The following is a 19,245-nucleotide window of genomic DNA, read 5'->3' as shown; positions in this document are numbered from 1 at the left end:
GGGACTCTGCCCTCTTCCTCTCTCAAAATAAATAAATAAACTTTAAAAAAAAGACACTGGAAATAGGACTCTACTTCTCATTAATCTGTTTAGCCTCTGGGAAGAGCTTGGGGTTCCCCTTGCCTGGTCTCTCCAACTGAGGGCGTCCTTAGTGATTCACTGGGACTCCTCCCTCAGTGCTGGGCTACACAGACTTTCTTCTGTCATTGGTAAATTATTTCCATCAGCCAACTTGACTGTTTTTCAGGTCAAGCCAGCCTAAAGGGCTGATGTAAGAAAATGAGCTCACACCTTATGGGAAGGAGAGAATAGCTGTTTGACTTGTTTTCTGCATAGACAGAGCAATGGCAGGCGCACATTCAGAACTCTGTCTCTAAGACAAACTTGTGAAGGATGGGCTTGAAGGATGCCTCTGGTCCTGTGTTTAAGCCTCTGTGGATAGTGTTGAGCATTAGTAAAATTTTGGTTCTGTAGTTAAAATTATGGAGAGGATGGTGTTTTGTTTTTTTTTTTTTCAGTTAAAAAAAAATAGAGATCCTTCATCACCTACTCCTGTTTGGTTACCGTTCTAGATGTTTTCACATTTCTTAACTCATTTAAATCCAACAACATTCCAGGGAGGTAAGTAACTGCCATTTTCACAAATGAAGGAACTGAGCTAAAAGAAAGGAAGTAATGGAAAGTTAACCAGTTAGTAAATGGAAAAGGCAGAATATTATCTTGTGTGTTATTCATTCTGAAACTCCTTTAAACGTACGCTCCCCATTTACTATCTGCTTCTTGTTGCCCCCTCTTGTCTGAGTTCTTCCTATTCAAATAGACTTTCCACTTGCTACCGTGTTAGAAGGAATTTAATAATATACTTCAAGTGTATTACCTTTCTAAGATTTGGTTGGATTTGAATCGGAGGCAACCACCAAATGAAATTTTTGTGGTAAAATTTTAGATATCAGTGACAGATTGATGTGGGAAATGTTACACAATTATAGTCTCAGAAGAAGAAGCTCAGGTGTCTGGTAGGACCCTGAAGAGTTTCAGTGATAAAAAATCCTGAAGTTGGGGCACCTGGGTGGCTCAGTTGGTTGAATCAGACTCTTGATTTTGGCTCAGGTCATGATCTCACAGATCGTGGGATTGAGCCCTGCTTCAGGCTCTGTGCTGACAGCATGGAGCCTGCTTGGGATTCTCTCTCTCCCTCTGCCCCTCTCCACATCTTGTTCTCTCTCTCTCTAAATAAATAAACATTTAAGATAAAAAATTAAAATGAAAAAATGAAAAAAAATGAAAATTCCTGAAGTCATGGGCGACATGTCTCTGTCCATCTCTGTTGTAGTGACATGGACAGAACGTCCTTAAAAAATATCTGCTGATGAAATAATGAAAAACTGTGTTGGAGTTTCAAGAAAAAAATACATCTGAACAAGAAGATGGTAGCAGAATAAGAATTCATTTTTATGAACATCAATATAATTTTCCCAGTCTCTCAAAAATATCACTATAAACATAAAAACCTCACCTATCCCTTTCACCCCCTAATTCATTAACATGAACATTCGAAATAATTGAGTAGTGGAAATGAAACATATTTCTTGTCAGTAGGTAAAGAAAATGTGTTATGCAGTCTTCTTTAACTGTATGTACTAGTAATGCTGAAAGAAATTACAAATTGGAAGTGAAACAAAAATTTTTTTCTGAGCTTACATAGAATTGTAAGCTCAGACCTTATACTGAATATACAACTTAAACATCTGTAGATCAGATATTTAGCACTCAGGAAAAAAATGCACAAAATCTGAGCTAGCAGAGAGCACTTTGTTATCATTCTCAACAACTGAAACAAACATTTTTTTTAACATCTAGTATGTATCAAAATCTGAGCCAGACAATGAGAAAAAAGAGTAGGAGGTCTTAAATTGTATTTGGGGAGACAGAGTATGTCTATACACCCACCCACACATTAAAAGAGAACAAAACAAAGTGGATTCCATTTGGCTGAATGTCTTCCATAAATGACCTCACTTTATCCTGTGTCTGCATGCTATTACATAATTGTTTTTGCTTATGAAGAGCAATCTGTTATATTTTTCACCTTTTCACCTTATTTCCTAGCGTGGAAAATAAAACCAACATTTTATCACAAGGGCTAATAAATAACGCACTTTTTTCTTTTTTAAAAAATCTTTTTCATTTTAAAATAATGTTTAGACTTCTAAAAGAGTCGAAAAATAATGCAGAGAGCTCCCATGTACCCTTCATTTAGCTTCCCTTAATGTTAATGCCTTACATAACCAAAGAGATAAGAGTGCTTATCTCTAAATTAAGAAATTACCATCGATACAATGCAATTAACTACAGACTTTATTCACATAACACCAGTTTTTCTACTACTGTCTTTTTTTATGTTCCAGGATCTAACTCAGATTCCACATTGCACTGTTTGTCATATCTCCTTAGTCTGTTCCGATCTTTAACATTTCCTGTCTTTTGTTGTCTTTCATTACCTTGAGGCTTCTGAAGAGTACTGATCAATTATTTTGTAGAATGTTCCTCAAGTTAGGTTTGTTTAATGTTTCTTTTTTAAATATTTTATTTATTTTGAGGGGGGGTTGGGAATGAGCAAGAGAGGGTTAGAGGGAGAGGGGGACAGAGAATCTGAAGCAGGCTCTAAGCTCTCTGTGCTGACTGCAGTGAGCCCAATGCAGGGCTCCAATTCACTAACTGTGAGATCATGACCTGAGCCAAAGTTAGACACTTAACCAACTGAGCCACCAACGTGCCCCTGTTTAATGTTTTCACATGCTTAGACTGAGATTATGCATTATTAGAAAGAGTACCAGGGGCGCCTGGGTAGCTCAGTCAGTCAAGTGCTCATCTTCAGCTCAGGTCATGATCTCACAGTTTGTGGGTTCAAGCCCTGCATCAGGCTCTGTGCTGACAGCTCAGAGCCTAGAGCCTGCTTCAGATTCTGTGTCTCCCTCTGTCTCTGACCCTCCGCTGCTCACACTCTGTGTCTCTCTCTCTCAAAAATAAATCAACATTAAAAAAAATTTTTTTAAAGGAAGAATACCATAAAAGTGATGTTTATCATGTTGTGCCCAAGTTTGTAATATCATCCCAAAAAAAAGACCAGAGACTACCAGGGAGACCGAGTCACACCTGCAAAAACAAAGGGCTTTATTACGGGCTTAAGCTCGGGCTCACAGACTCCACTGACCCGCTGGCCAGGTGGAGAGAGAGCCCCAAACAAAGGCAGGGTAGGCCTTTTATGAGTTTGGGAAGGGGAGTTACAGGAAATGATGACACAGGCACAGCGCTCCAATCCCTACCCCCCCCATCAATACTGGCAGTTGTGGGAGCCAATCACAACTTTCAGAGTATTGACCAATCAGAGTGGGCCCAGGACCACCACGTAGGGCGTGACTAGGCCCGCCCCTAGAAAGGTCAAAGGTATCAGCTGGCCTCTCCCAGTTGGGCACCATAGGAGTTGTCCCTCCTTAATGTGCGCCCTTTTCCAGAGAAGCCGGCGCCTTCCCCTTTAAGTACAGGGGAAGGCTGAATCTGACCTGCGTCCTTACAATCACATGAAAAAGCAATTTGCAATCTATATAAAATATCAAAATATCTATATTATTAATGAACCAATTATGTACTTTTTTCTGAGTCAGTAGTAGCATCAGTATCTAATATGTATTTAGTGTTTTCTATGTGCCAGTCATTGTTTTTTACACATATTAGCTCATTTAATTGTTCATTAATTACAGCTTTATGAAGTATCGAGAATTGTGAAGGGTTTGAAATGTCACCCTACCTGCAACCTAACAAGATGGCCTGCCAGTTTTATGGATGCTGGCAGAAGACCTAAGACTTCTGGGGTGGAGACCAGGGCTTTCTTACCCACAGAAGTAGTAGTAACCAGAGAGTCTCCGCATTTTGTTGGGCCCGTTCTCTAAGCCCTGGTTCCCACAAGACAGCAGAAAGACAGTCAGCAGACACATGCACACACAGGGGGTTACCTTACAGGAGAGGAGCCTGAAGTTAGGGAAAGTGAAGATTTTTTTAAATGTTTATTTATTTTGAGAGAGAGAGGGAGGGAGGGAGCATGAGCAGGGGAGGGCCAGAAAGAGAGAAAAGGAGCAGGAGAGAATCCCAAGCAGGCCCCACGCTATCAGCACAGAGCCAATGCAGGGCTCCATCTCACAATTACGAGCCCTCTGATATCATGACCTGAGCCGAAATCAAGAATCTGAAGCCTAAGCAATCCTGCACCCCAGGGAAACTGAACATTTAAAAATAAACAGTAATCATGCCACCCTTTACTCCAGAGGGGGCACTCTCTCTGTACACAGCCATCCTTGAACAAGTAGGCGAGGATAGAGGCAGGCAGTGCTTCTGCTGGCAAGACACCCAGAGACGCAGGACACTCTTGGAGAATTATGTCCCAACATGATGTGGGTACTGTAATTATTTGTCTTACAAATGAGGAACTTTAAGCTTAGAAGGAGCCATTCAAAGAGGGCATAAGGTACACGATTTTCCATAGGAGTGTGTCAGTATTTACAAGATCCCCATAAAGTGTCACAAATTGCACCCACATTAGTTTGTGAACCTTACAGGAGTAGGCTTGGGCATAAAGATGCACCCAAGGTGAACTTTTCACTAGGTGTTTTGAAAAACAAAATGTGCTTTCCACTGTGATGTCATTTTTAATAAATTTCAGTATTAACTTTCATATATAATGTCACACTTATTATGCTCAAGGAGGAAGTATGCTGCTGAGAAAAAAAGCATAATCCCTGACGTCAGGCAGTGTCAGGTTGGAATTTCAGCTCTATCATTGCTGAACCTCTCTTAGGCTGTTTCCTCATTTGTGAAGTGGGAATCCCTTGCATGGTCATTGTAGGAATTGTATTGTAGGAGTTAAATGGCAAGAGTTAATGAGATCATGGGTGTGAAGCTCCCAGCATCGTTTGCTGGTACATATAAATAGTCAACAGTAGGAAGCAATAATGATGACTTGTAGGATGTTTGTTAGCAAAGTTCTTTGAATTTCTGTTGCTCTCAGAATTTGGAAAACTCAACAATAAAATCAGAAATAGATTTTCAAGTCCCATTTTTCCATGTAAAAGCCTTTGTAGGCATTGGAGATGTGTCATATTGAATTTAACTTTTTTTCGTTCGAAGATTAATTTTAAATGTGGGGTGAAAACTCTTTAAGCTGTCAAAGCATTAGCTTTTAGCATTGGAATGGATGTTGTTCTTTTAAAAGGTCTCCTAATATATTTCTTTAATGACTTGGAGCAGAAAAGCTTGTCATTTTCCCTAACACAATGTGCATAAAATACTAATATATGGTGGGAATGAGAGATGGGAGGAGCCCAGTAATCTCCACCCGCCATGTGTGTCCTGGTGATCATTGCAAAGGAAGGGCCCCTTGACTTTTCATAGGGAAGTGTGCTGGGTTAGAAACAGCTCTGCTGATCTTTTATCCATTCACATGGGGAGGTGTTGGAAGATGAAATTGCATTTTACATTCACTTAAAAGTTATGCCACAGCCATTAGATAAAAGCAAGAATAACTGCTTGCTCGGTGGGCAGGCTGCTACAGAGGAAGAAACACACTCATCAAACAGTTGTGTTTCTCAGCTTTGGCAGATGGAACATCACATTCTTTGGTGAGTTCCTCCACCCTGTAAAATTTAATGATTTGCCCTCCCCGCAGATTGCTGAACAAATTATTGTCCACGATAGCTTGATGTCAATTTGCTTTCGAAAGCCTCTCAGCTTTAACTAATAGTTGCAATCCAAATTAACAATAACCAAGGAAGTATGGAAATTATGGGTGCATTCTGGTAATTCACTCCAAACTAAGCTTGTTATCTACATGAAATACAACCCCGGCTCCATGAATAATTCTCAAAAATGTTGAATTTAAAATGAGCACTGGGTAGGATAAACAGTAGTTGAATAATACTTAAACTCCACCATCTGGTTTTCTAGTATTTTAATGTGAGCTAAATTTCTTTTATTAGGTGTTTATTTGAGATTCTTTATGGATTCTTTCCTTATGCAGAGGAAGCTCCATAAATTGGGGAAGAGTAAGAGTTATGATCCAGGACAGTTTTCTTTTATAGTCATTCTCTTAAAGAGAAACACAAGCTTCAAAATGTCAGCCATTTTCCCAAAGGAGCAACTGCAGAAATCTCAAAAGAATCTGTCTTAATTCAGAGCACTTGTTTATAAGATGCTGCAAGATCAGTGGGTGTGGAGGGAGAGAAACAGTTCCTCAGGTGGTAGGAGAAAAAAAGAGTATGTGGTACAGATTAATGACAGGAAACAGACAAAATGATTAACAGTAGGAGACAGGGAAGGACCAAAACATAATAACAAATGTAAAGCAATGATCTTTAAGAGAAAAATACAAGAATAAAATAAAGACCTTTTTGGAAATGGGTATCATGAAAGGAAGATTTAATGGGCTCATCATGCTGGAAAAAAAAATCAGTGTTATTTCTCCCAAAACTTATATACTAGGCTATTTCAGTGACTTCATGTGAAATTTGCATGAGAATTATTTTTCTTCTTCCTGATGTGAGAAAGGCAATATAAAGTTACATGGGGGAAGTAGGAGACAGTGATAATGACATTTACATAGCTCCTTACAAAATACCTTCATACCCATTACCTGCTTTGATAGTTACAATGCTCTGTATAAACTATCATCTCCACTCTCCATATCGCTAGTAAGCTACAGTAAAGAGTAGCAGTACCTTGAATTCAGTTTTATTTTTCAAAACTCTCAAATTGTTGACAAGGAATTTCTGGGCACATTCCAAGCAAAACTAAAATTTGCTTGAAATGCACCATCCTCCTCACGCCAAATTTTGTTCTAATTTAATTACGCTATGCCACCTACAGAAACCTGGCTCTGCCATCACCTGGCAAATACACCCTGGAGTTGTCCTCACCTTCTTGAAGCCCTAGTTTCCTGGACTAGAGTTGATAGACCTCTTCCCATTTCACAAAGCACTGTGCATCCATCACTTCATTTCCTACTCACAGCAATTGTGTAAGGAAAACATGTCTATTTTTTTAATAGACTAAATTTAAATTTCGTTGATAAATGGCCCAAGATCATGCTGACAGTAAATGTTGGATACAGGTCTCCACTCAAGACCTCTAGGCCACCACCTTATCATGAAATCTCAGTTTGGGTTTGATATCATCTAAGACCTCCTCTAGTTCTATCTTGCCTGGCTTTAATGACTGGGAGAATCTAGAGTTATTGGTATCAATAGTATTTTACTAATAAATTGTACAATATTTGGAATAAAAAGTAAAATTAAAATCTAGTTATTAAAGTTCTTTCTGACACTTTCTTCTTACAAGTGGGGTGGAAAGAACAAAAGATAACCAAAACCTCTCTCTACCCTCAAAAAGGGCATCCTCTGGTTTGGACACAATCTATAAACATCCAGTGCCAGTAGAGCACCACAGACAAAGTGCTCTGGGAGTCAGAGCAGAGAGGGGACCTTTTAGCTTGAAACCACAGGATTGGCTTAAATGCCTAGAGACTAGAGCAAGGAAACAGAAGAATGATAACCCAGAAAAATTGTATCTGCTATATACCTTATTAACACATCTCTTTTTTATCAAAAAGATATTAGAATGTCTTTTTTTGGTAAATAATAATATTATTGTTATCTTTTTAAAAAGCTTATTTACTTTGAGACAAAGAGAGAAGCATGAGCAGGGGAGGGCCAGAGAGAGAGAGAGAGGGAGAGAGAATCCCAAGCAGGCTCCGTGCTGTCAGTGGAGAACCTGACACAGGCCTCAAACTCACAAACTGTGAGACCATGACCTAAGCTGAAATCAAGAGTCAGACGCTTAACTGACTAAGCCACCCAGGTGCCCCACATTATCTTTGTTGTTATTCATTATTAGTGTAGCCCTCCTAGCAAAATAGTTAGGCAATATTTATTCAGTACCTGAAATTGATTAATATGGATACTTGAATCCAGGGAATTACAAATCTAAGAAAGCATGCAGAGTTTAGGCATCAGCTTCACTTTTGTCTTCAAAGTAATCTTTTCTTTTTTTTGTTGTGTCTATCAAGAGCTGCCAAAAAGTCATTCAAGTGACCAGTTCAAATTTTTCTTCCTCTGTGTCTAATTTCCCAAAATACTAAAATAAAACACTGGAATGAATGAAATACAAAAGAACAGAATGGAAAATGAACAAAAACAGAAGACTAAGGCAATTATCCCTGAATAATTGACGTTTGACAAACTTCTCCATTACCCATAATTGTTCAGTGTTATTAAGTTGTATCCTATGACATTATCCCAAAGCCAAAATCACATCCTCTTATACTTGTAACAGTGCACATTGTACAGATTTTTCTCCATGAAACAAGTAAGATGAATGTCAGGGCAGGCCTGGGAAGATATTGAAAACAGAGAGCTCAGTAGTGGAGCAGTCTGGCAGCAGATTAAATAAGTAATACATGAGCATCGATTCCAAACACTCTTTCCATTTAAATTTCAGCACTGCATCAAACATCAGGCAACTATGTAAGATGAAGCAAGACCAAAGCAAGAAGGAAATTATAATAATGAAGCTTGCAGTACAACTTCATTTCAAATAACATTTTTCATATAAACTGATATCCAAAGTGCTTTACTGAATAAAATAGTACAAGAAAGTGGACAGCATGTGGTATAAATTACAGAAAACAGTGATGCAAATATATTATATGTGCAGCAAATTAAAGCATTCTATCATAAAGCCAACAGCAGTGGGAGAGAGCATGAAGAGGTATGGCAAAGTGTGTGATTTTAAATGAGGTGTAAGAAATTTGGACACAGATAAGAAAACCATTTTTCTCCCCACTTATCTTGGGTTTATTTTAATGAAGTACTGACCATTCTCTTAAGTAGAATGCGTTAAGCTGTGGATTTGATAAAGGTGAATTCTAGGACGCTTAGCTTGAATATTGCAATCAGTCAGAAAGAGTGAGGGATTCTGTGGGAAGAATGAAATGTCTCCCCAAATATGCTGTGTATCTCGAAGTGGCATCTCCTACAGGGGGCAGCATCCTCTTCCAGGCATTTACAGCGTGGTGGCTTAGAACATGGGCAATAACATCAGACCAACCAGTCAGATCCATACTTTTCTGCTACTTAAGAGCTGGGTGGCCCTGGACAATGTAAATCTGTCTTTGCCTCAGTTTCTTCATGTGTCTAAAATGAGAATTACCATAATATGTAACAAGAGGTCATAAGGATTAATAACAAAATTCATATGAAATGTTTAGCAGAGGGTCAGTAGTGCAGCCATTTAAAATGTTAGCTACTCTAGGGGCACTGGGTGGCTCAGTTGATTGAGCGTCAGACTTTGGCTCAGGTCACATGTCACATTTCCTGGGTTCAAGCTCCACATTGGGCTCTCTGCTTATACCTCTGAGCCTGCAGCCTGCTTCAGATTCTGTGTCTCTCTCTCTCTCTCTCTCTCTCTCTCTCTCTCTCTCTGCACAGCTCCCTTGCTCATACTCTGTCTCTCTCTCTCTCAAAAATAAACATCGGGGCACCTGGCTGGCTCAGTAGGTTAAGCGTCTGACTTCGGCTCAGGTCATGATCTCATAGTTCATTAGTTCGAGCTCCGCGTCAGGCTCTGTGCTGACAGCTCGGAGCCTGGAGCCTGCTTCAGATTCTGTGTCTCCCTCTCTCTGCCTCTCCTTCTCTCATGCTCTGTCTCTCTCTCAAAAATAAACATTTTAAAAAACATTAAAATAAAATGTTAGCTACTCTAAGTATAGGTATGAAAAGGAGGTCTAAGTCCCCATCAGCATTCCAGAACCACCAGTGAGAACCACTAGATTTGTCAAAGCCCAATGACGTTCAGATAAAGTAGTCAGGATACACTTGAGAGCACTGCCCACAAGGGTGAATCACTTGCACGCCTGCCTCCAGGGATGCTACTGCCAAGTATAGATATTCAAGGGTCTGAGGTCACATAACTTTGGGTTTGCAATCAAGAAAATAAAACAACAGAAAAAAGACACTCCTTAAAATCTGCCAGAAGATCCAGGGTAGACCTTTGGTTAAGGAGGTTCTTAAGGGAGGTTAGGGTACATAAGTTCATCCATTTCACAAGCAATTTCGGAGGCTCTAGAACCAGATTTTCCAGCCCCGCTGGTTCTCCCTGCTTCTACAGACTCCCTAAGTTATGGTCTGCCCTGTGGCCTTGCAGGTTCCTGTCAGATGCCTTCCATAAATGTCCTCCCTGTAGGAGCCAAAAATGTCCATCATTCATATGGTATTAGTTACCTATCATTGTGTAACAAATTATCCCAAAACTTAGCACCTTAAGACAACAAACATTATGATCCCACAGTTTCTGAGGGCCAAGAATCCAGGGGTAGCTTAGCTTTGTGGGTTCTGGCCCAAGGTCTCTCAAGAGATCTTTACAAATTCAAGCTGCTAAGCAGGGATGCAGAATCGTTTCCAAGCTCACTCACGTGGCTATCAACAGATTTCAGTTCCTCACCATGTGTGTCTTTTCAAAGCACTGTTCATAATACATGAGCTGGTTTTCTCCAAAACAAGGGTCTGAGAAATCGAGAGACCAAGAGAGAAGCTTCGTTGTCTTCCATAACCTAATTTTATAAGTGACATGTTGTTATTTCTGCAGAGTGTTATTGGTCACACAGACCAACCCTTGTACAATGTGACAAGGGTGTGAAGAGTAGGAGGCAGGGAGCCTTGAGCCCCTCTGGGAGGCTGAATGCCACATCCCCTTGTGGGTAGTTCTTTTTCAGCCCTGGCCACTCCTGGGCATGCTTAGCCTGTTGATGACTACAATCCAGTTTGTCTCTACTCTGCTGTTCCTTCCAAGCTAAACCATCATGGAGTGCTGAATGATGCTGGAGTTTTCCTTTCTCAAAGCACCAGCCAAAACATTTATCCTATTACATATACTAACGTACTTTTAAGGCTTTACCTGTCATTTTTCCAAGTAAACCTGAATATGATTATTGAAGAGCATTAGCTACTGTAGCCTAAGGATCAGATATCTCTAACTAATGATATGGCCTCTAATATCCTCATTTTTTTGAGACTCCAAATAATTATATCATTGTTAGAGAACACCCTAATCAGAGAACTAGAACAATAGACAGTGGGAGATGAGGCAACAGAAAATTTACCGTTTGTGAACCCTAGCAATAACAAGAAACTAGCAGAAGGGGGAAAAGAAATGTAACAACTTTGTGACCTTGAGGCTTGAACAAACAAGACTAGCACATTGTCTTCACAGTCTGCTTCTGTACATGCTTGCTTGCTTGCTTGCTAAATTTGTTTCACGGGACTCTGTATCCGGTAACCACTCCCCTTTTATTGCGAAAGTTCTTGCTTCTGTAAAACCGCTTGCTCCCCCCACCCCCTGTGCTGTGATTGGTCATTTCAAACCTCATCGGAGACAAAGAACTCTAAAACCGATAGGTTCCCGCCAAAAGTAATATGTATATGTAAAATTATTACTGGTTACTATAAGGTGCTATAACCTGTAATTGGCTGGCACATAAATGACGTGCTCACAAAACCCTTAAAAACCCCCTGCTCCAGCCTGGGTGCACGCTACCTGGGTACTTCCACCACTCGGGAGGGGCCATTCGGCCGAACTAAAATAATCTGTAATAAAGCTCTCAAAAACTCTCTATCTGACTGTTGCCTGAGTGAGTTCGATCTCGGTGAGTTACAACATCATCAATTGATGATAATGCTTGCCTTAAACTATCTTTTCTCTGAGTCTTTGCTTTCCATTCATTCTCTATTTATTCAGGATAGCTTTCTCTAGCTCATTCCCAAGGTATTCATATTCTCTCTCACAGCCTAACTTCAGTGAGAGCTCCTTCAGGAATCCTCCTCTGATCCTTCATCCCTCCCCTCTCCAAGCTGCATTTTCATTCCATCTATCTCTTTTTCTGTTGTTTACCCATTAGAAAGTTCATACTGCAGAACTTTGTGATGGGGTAGTACTGGAAGCCAGTCTGTTAAAGATGAGGCTTGGTGAGGAATACAACGGGTGAAGAAATTATCAATGGAAGGTTTTTTTTTTTTTAAGTTAATTTATTTTGAGAGAGAGTGCAGGGAATGAGCAGAAAAAGAGGGGGAGAGAGAGAATCTCAAGCAGTGCGAGGCTCAAACTCACAAACCACGAGATCATGACTTGAGTTGAAATCGAGTCGATCACTTAATCTAGTGAGCCACTCAGGCACCCCATCAATCACAAATTAAAAAAAAAATACTGCCAATTTCTCAACAGTCATGGAAAGTTCATTCTAGTCTCCTAGGATAACATGTTTCTCTTCCTGGAACAAGAGCATGTTTACCTTCGTGCAGGTCCCTGATTATCAATAGACAGCATGACCTTTTAAAGCTGTTTGCTCAGTGACCTTATGGACTCTCAATCCAAACTTGGCTTGGGCTGAGGACAGTGTCACAGTTGCCCTGGAGGCAATGTAGTCGGGCAGACCCCCCCGGTTTCCTCAGCCTTTACTAGCTCAGCACTTCTCAGGGATTGAAATCCTGAACCTTTCTGCTTCTGTGGATGGCTTATTCTTGTCTCTCTTTTTTGATACAGAAACAATGTAGTGGCTTTCAAGAACTTTTGAAAAAGAAAAAAAACCACTGAGAAAAACAAAACTCCAAAGATCCTAGTACTCTATTGCATAGAAAACAGTCTGTGAGTTCTGAGCCTATGTATTCCACATGTTTCATAAATGGGTTCAAGTTTCCTGACCCCTTTACTTTGTCCCATTGAAACCATTGTGCATACACACACATGCTCAATCTTTTTTTTTTTTTCTTTTAAGGTGTGTTCCCTGATTCTCTTAGCTTCTTGGACACAAAAGCAAGTGGCACATGATATATGCTTTCTTCCGAGCCATCGTCCATATTTGTATGATGTTTCACAATGTTGCACATACAATTTTCTGCTCTTCTTTTGGCACTTAACATAAGACCAAAAGCAGTATTTCAGTGTTGCTGCGTAGCCTTCATAATTCAGCATAGGGAGTGTTGATGTCTAACAGACCTGGAAACAGGTGCCACCTCTGTCATTTAGGAGTTGTAATACCGTGGATTATTAATTAACCTCTCTGGGAATCACTTTGTCTCTAAAATAGGGTTAACAATATCTGTCTCATGCTGTCAGGATTAATAAATGAGTTACAGGATGCAAAGTCTTGGTGCTGGCCTATACTAAATGTCCAATAAATTTTAGCTAAAAATAACCTTCATAAAATATAAATGTTTATGTGGTATAGTATTCCAAGTGGAAAGTGGAAATTATTTTTTGATAGAACCACTCTAACATATGATAAAATACTTACTACGCTCCCAAATCTCTTTAAATTCCAATTTTACATTTTACAAAATAAATGTATATCAAATCATGATGTTGTAAACCTTAAACTTACACAATGCATTATGCCAAATATATCTTAAATTTTTTTAATGTTTACTTTTTATTTTATTTCTGAGGGAGAGAGAGAGAAAGAGCATGAGTAGAAGAGGGGCAGAGAGAGGGAGACACAGAATCTGAAGCAGGCTCCAGGTTCTGAGCTGTCAGCACAGAGCCCGACACGGGGCTCGAACTCACAAACCGTAAGATCATGACCTGAGCTGAATTCAGACACTTAACTGACTGAAACACCCAGGCACTCCTACGACAAATATATCTTAGTAAAGTTGGGGGAGGGATTCTAATTTCAGCCACTTGACTCTGATGCTTATCTATTGTTGAGTGCAGTGGTTTCTCTAACTAATTACAGCCCTAAGATGTGAGAATGTACTTCGGTTGATTCCCCCAGTGTCCTTTTCTTCCTTCATCCTGGGTACACATTGCTCCTAATAACAACATTCGCCTGCTGGTATTTATGTTTACATTGAAGATTTTCATGGGCTGATCCCTAGGTTTTTCATATGGTAGTCAACATTGCATGCAATATGAAGTAGAATTTCAGGATGTTTGTATAACAGGGAAATAAGTGGTTAAGCACCTAATAAATGAATAGAGGTTTTGTGGAGATCAAATATGTGTTAATGAGGAAGTTGTCAACCTCACAGGTTCTGTTTGAACCCTTGGAACCGAGGCAACAGGAAGGATGAATTCTACTGATCACTGCAAAGAGACAGAAGAGGCATTGGCCGGAAAGTTCTTTTTTTAGTTACCAAACCTCTGTAAGCAAATAAATAAGTAGCACTGATTTACATTTAAAAATTTTGTATTAAGGGACCCCTGTATGGCTCAGTCAGTTGAGCGTCCCACTTCAGCTCAGGCTTTGATCTCGTGCTTCGTGAGTTCGAGCCCCTTGTCTGGCTCTGTGCTGATAGCTAAGAACCTGGAGCCTTCTTCAGATTCTGTGTCTTCCTCTCTCTCTGCCCCTCCCCCATTTGTGTTCTGTCTCATTCTCAAAAATAAATAGTCATTAAAAAATTTCTTATTAATATCTATAAATGTGGTTGATCTTGGTAGTAATTAAACAATGAACAGTGAAATTTTACTATGGTTGGGATTTGTTATGTTTTGTTTTGCTTTGAGAAGGGAGAGTATTATGATTGGGCAAAGTGCTTAATTGCCATCTACAGTATCCACATTTGCAAATTTGAGCAGAAAAGGCATGATGCAAGGATATTAGACTGTTCACAGAATACCTGGGGGGACAGAGAATCCAACAGTAAATCTAAACATCCATGAGCAATGGTCAACCACTCTTATTTTTGCAAAAACACCACTTGGCATTTCTGGTGCTCAGAACTGGTTCCAGAAGCCCTGCCACTCCATGTCCCCAAGAACAGATCCCTCTACCTCCTGGACTGCCCCCATACCTAGGTGAATCTTTCCTCTGTGCTCTCTCCAGAGATGTCTCCCAAGGATAGTCTGGTTAGAGGAAGCTAGGTCAAATACCTGCCCCCGACTTGAGGGAATCTGAGATTGCAAGTTTTTGGCTTTCTCCTTGGGACAGTGAGACATATAATATGGGAAATTATCACAATGTAAGAAGACTGCTCAAACCTGTCAGGTAGCTCAAGTGATGAAGGCACATTACAAGGTTAATCGTTTTGAGCGTTCTGTCTCCAATGATTGTGGATTTCTGTCTCTGAGGTGAAATTTCTTGCTGCCAATTTCTCACCTCTCTGGAGATGGACTCCATATTCCTCAGATGCCAAAAGAGTTCAAAGCCTTTGCAGCCTCAAAGACAACTTGCCATTATTGAAATATGTACCTTGCTTCCTCCGTTTCTCCCTTTACCAGCATACCCAGTGTTAGCATGGGGTATTGAGATGTTAAAAATAAAAGTGGTAAAAGTGTGAGTGAGTGTGTGTGTGTGTGTGTGTGTGTGTGTGTGTGTGTGTTACTAGATACCATGGAGGAACTCATGACCTCTCCTCTGGTTTATAACAAAAGTGAAAGGAGTACACTGTTTCTTATAAATTTGATCGCATACAAGGGAAATAAGGATGGATGATTAAGAGAATTAGAAAATGCCTTGTAATGCAAAAAAATAACATAATTTCACCATTATTAGGCATGTGATCTGAAGACAGAATGCTAATTATTGACTCTAATTGGAAATATAATGATTAAAATGGTCAATGTTTCCAAATAATAACTGTAGAGTAGTCAGGTAGGAAGAAAATAAAACTGTTTTTCAGCGGTATATTTAGAAACCTTATCCATCTTTGACATTCATAGCTAAAAATGGATTTAAATCTGTTTTATTAAATACTTGAAAGTTCAATAATTAGTGTATGAAGAGAATTAGTGAAGATATGGCAAGGTAATCACAAACCAGGTTTAAATAACTGATTTTACTAATGATGAGTTTTCACTGAATACTCTGTATGCACTGGAAATTCTCTCTAATACTATTTATATATTTTATAATACCTTTTAAAATTATAAATATAGTATGCTCATTGGAAAAAATTTGGAAAGACAGATAAGCAAAGAAAGGAAAATGAGATATTTTGTCAACTCTTGTGTATTATTAGTCTTCCATAACAAAATATGACAGACTAGGTGGCTTAAACAATAGAAATTTATTTTTACCAGACTTCTGGAAGCCAGAAGTCCCATATCAAGGTGCTGGACAACATGGTTCCTGGTCAGACCTCTTCCTGGTTAAGTTGGCTAACTTCTCAATGTCCTCACATGGTGGAGAGATAACAGGCTTTCTGCTGTCTCTTCTTATAAGGGCTCTAATCCCATCATGACCTCATCTAACCCCAATCACCTCCCAGACATCCCATCTCCAAATACCATCACATTGGAGGGTAGGGCTTCAACATATACATTTTGGGAGAACACAGACATTTAGCCCATAACATCACAATTCAAAATATAAACCCTTGAGACGCCTGGGTGGCTCAGTCAGTTAAGCCTCCGACTTTGGCTCAGGTCAGATCTCATGTTCATGGGTTCGAGCCCCGCGTCAGGTTCTGTGCTGACAGCTAGCTCAGAGCCTGGAGCCTGTTTCAGATTCTGTGTCTTCCTCTCTCTCTGACCCTCCCCCTCTCATGCTCTGTCTCTCTCTGTATCAAAAATAAATAAAACATTAAAAAAAATTAAAAAAAATATAAACCCTGTTGAATTTCAATTCTGTTTTCTGCATAAGAACAAAAACAAATATAAAAAAGTGAAAATACACTGATTTGTAATGCACTCTCTGCTTTTCATTTAGTATATTCTGACAATAACTTCCCTCTTAATTATGTAATTACATAATTAAATATGTAAAGATACTAAAGTGTCTTTAAATATTCTGTAGCATTAGAGTTAATAATAGCACAGAATTCTACTGTAAGTATATACTCTTATAATTAGTTTCCCAATTGACCTACTGGTGGACATTTATATTTTTTATAATTTTTAAATGTTTTAAATAATGCCATAAAGATATTTTGTAATCATTTCTTTGTTGCCTATAATTCTGAGTAGTGGAATTTCTGGGGAAAAGGCTATGCATATTTTAAGGCTTTTGATACCATTGCCAAATTTTTCTTGAGAAAGTTTATTCCAAGTGTATATTCTCAACTAGTAGTATAATAAAGCCTGTTCTTGATGTCTTCATCATTAACCTATATTAATACAGGATATCATTAACTTTAAATTTTTACCAAAGATATGCCACTGTTTTAATTTAATTGTCATTATTAGTCTATAGAAATTTTCTATCAACTTTTACTCTTAGAGGTTCCATCTATCATTAGAAAGGTTTTCCCCACTACAAAATTAAATAAGCTTTCATATTGCACTTTTAAAACCTGTTGTGTGCTTATACATTTTAAATACATCTTGAGTTTATTTTAGAGTTAAATATGTTTTTTTCAAGTGATTACCAAGATGTCCCAATGTTTTCTGATATTGAGTACATTTATGCATAAAATTTTGTTATTTTCTGCACCAAGAAAACTTCTAATTAGTAAAATGTAAAACTAAACCTAATTTTGAAGGGTTGTTATGTATAAGTTAGTTCCCATGGGAAAGACTGTGAGGATCCTGTTATTATAAAGGTCATATGGATTGACTTTGGCCAGCTGTTGATGTTATTTTTAAAACATTCTGTGAACGTGACCTATGATAACTCCTTGAATTACAATTCTGAAAATAATCTTTATGTACACAATCTGCCTCCAACATGGGAGGTTTAGATAATTTTCTCTATAAGCATGCCTCATTCTAATCTTGAAACCAACAACACATATGACAACACACATAATTAATTTTGATGTATCAAATTAATCCTTGCTCTTTTTTGACATTTCCAACAAGGATATTGATTCCTATCATGATATTTTAAACAGATATCAAATAAAACCCGGAGGTGCATTTGCCAATTCACTTAGAACTTCAAACTACCACTAGATGGAGTCATTAAGTCTTTACCAAACTGGATCTAATATAACGTAATGATCTTATGGCAACAGATATGCAATGTTTTAGTCAGCACTCCTATGCAGGTAATTTTTTTTCCTATACAAGTAATTAACTAATCTTTAGACAACCATGACTTTAGCTGAATTATAATGAATGGCAAATTTATTTAGTAAAACTTCATGCAAATAAATATTACAACTTGGCCTTAAAACTTTCTTCTCAAGATAAGCATACAAAATTCAATAATATTACTATATAAACCCTCACAATAACCATTTGGAAAACATAAACTAGGATATTATCCTATGCACAATAAATTCAAAAGGTATAAAGTACTCAGGAATAACTCTAACAAAAGATATACAAGGCCTTTATATAGAAAATTGTCAAACATTATTAAACAACATTTAAAAGTCCAGGAAAAAATGAAGAGATATACAATGTTCATGGATGGAAAGACTAAAGAATATACAAATGTTAGTTTCTTCATATTAGTCTACATATTAAATACAATTCCAATGAAAATATCAATCCAATTTCTTGTGTAAGTTAACAAGTGGGTATTAAACCCATATATAATAATCTATACATAACTCATATATTATAACACATGATTTAAAAAAGAATTTTATGAAGAAGAACAATGTGGAGGTAGGGGATAACTTGCTTTAGTTGACCAATGAAATGAAGTAGAAATCCAAGAAAAAAACCCATGGTGGCATCTCAGAAATCAAAGACAGACTTGGTTATTCATGTGAGAAAATACAAATTTAAATAAAATTAAATATTCATCTCACATGAGCCAAAAATAAATTTCAGGGCAACTAAGGACCTAGGTATTTTCAACCACACCTTTAAAACTATAAGTAGAAAATGTAGTGTGTGTGTGCGTGTGTGTGTGTGTGTGTGTGTGTGTATTTTATCTCATCATAGGGAAGAATTTATCAAATGAAACACCAAAACACACAACAAAATTTGATAAATTTTCTCATATTAACACAAAATATCACAAGAAGAAAAGACAATCTTTGGACCAAGATATTTGCCATATGTATACGAATACATAAGCGCTTCTTACAGGTAAAGTTTTTAAATAAATAATCTCATATAAAAATGGACAATCCCTTTACAGTACCGGAAACCTAAATGGCCAAAAAACATAAGAAAAGATGTTTAAGTTCACTATTATTAAAGGAATGCACCTTAAAATTACAGAAAGTCACCTGTCATACTAATGAAAACTCAAAAATCTGCTAACTCTAAATTTTGTGATAATGGGTAGAAACTGGAACTCCTGAACACTAC

This window comes from Suricata suricatta, chromosome 6 (genome assembly GCF_006229205.1).
Source record: "Suricata suricatta isolate VVHF042 chromosome 6, meerkat_22Aug2017_6uvM2_HiC, whole genome shotgun sequence".
In the NCBI taxonomy this organism is placed as follows: domain Eukaryota; kingdom Metazoa; phylum Chordata; class Mammalia; order Carnivora; family Herpestidae; genus Suricata; species Suricata suricatta.
Note: the sequence above shows the minus strand (reverse complement) of the source record.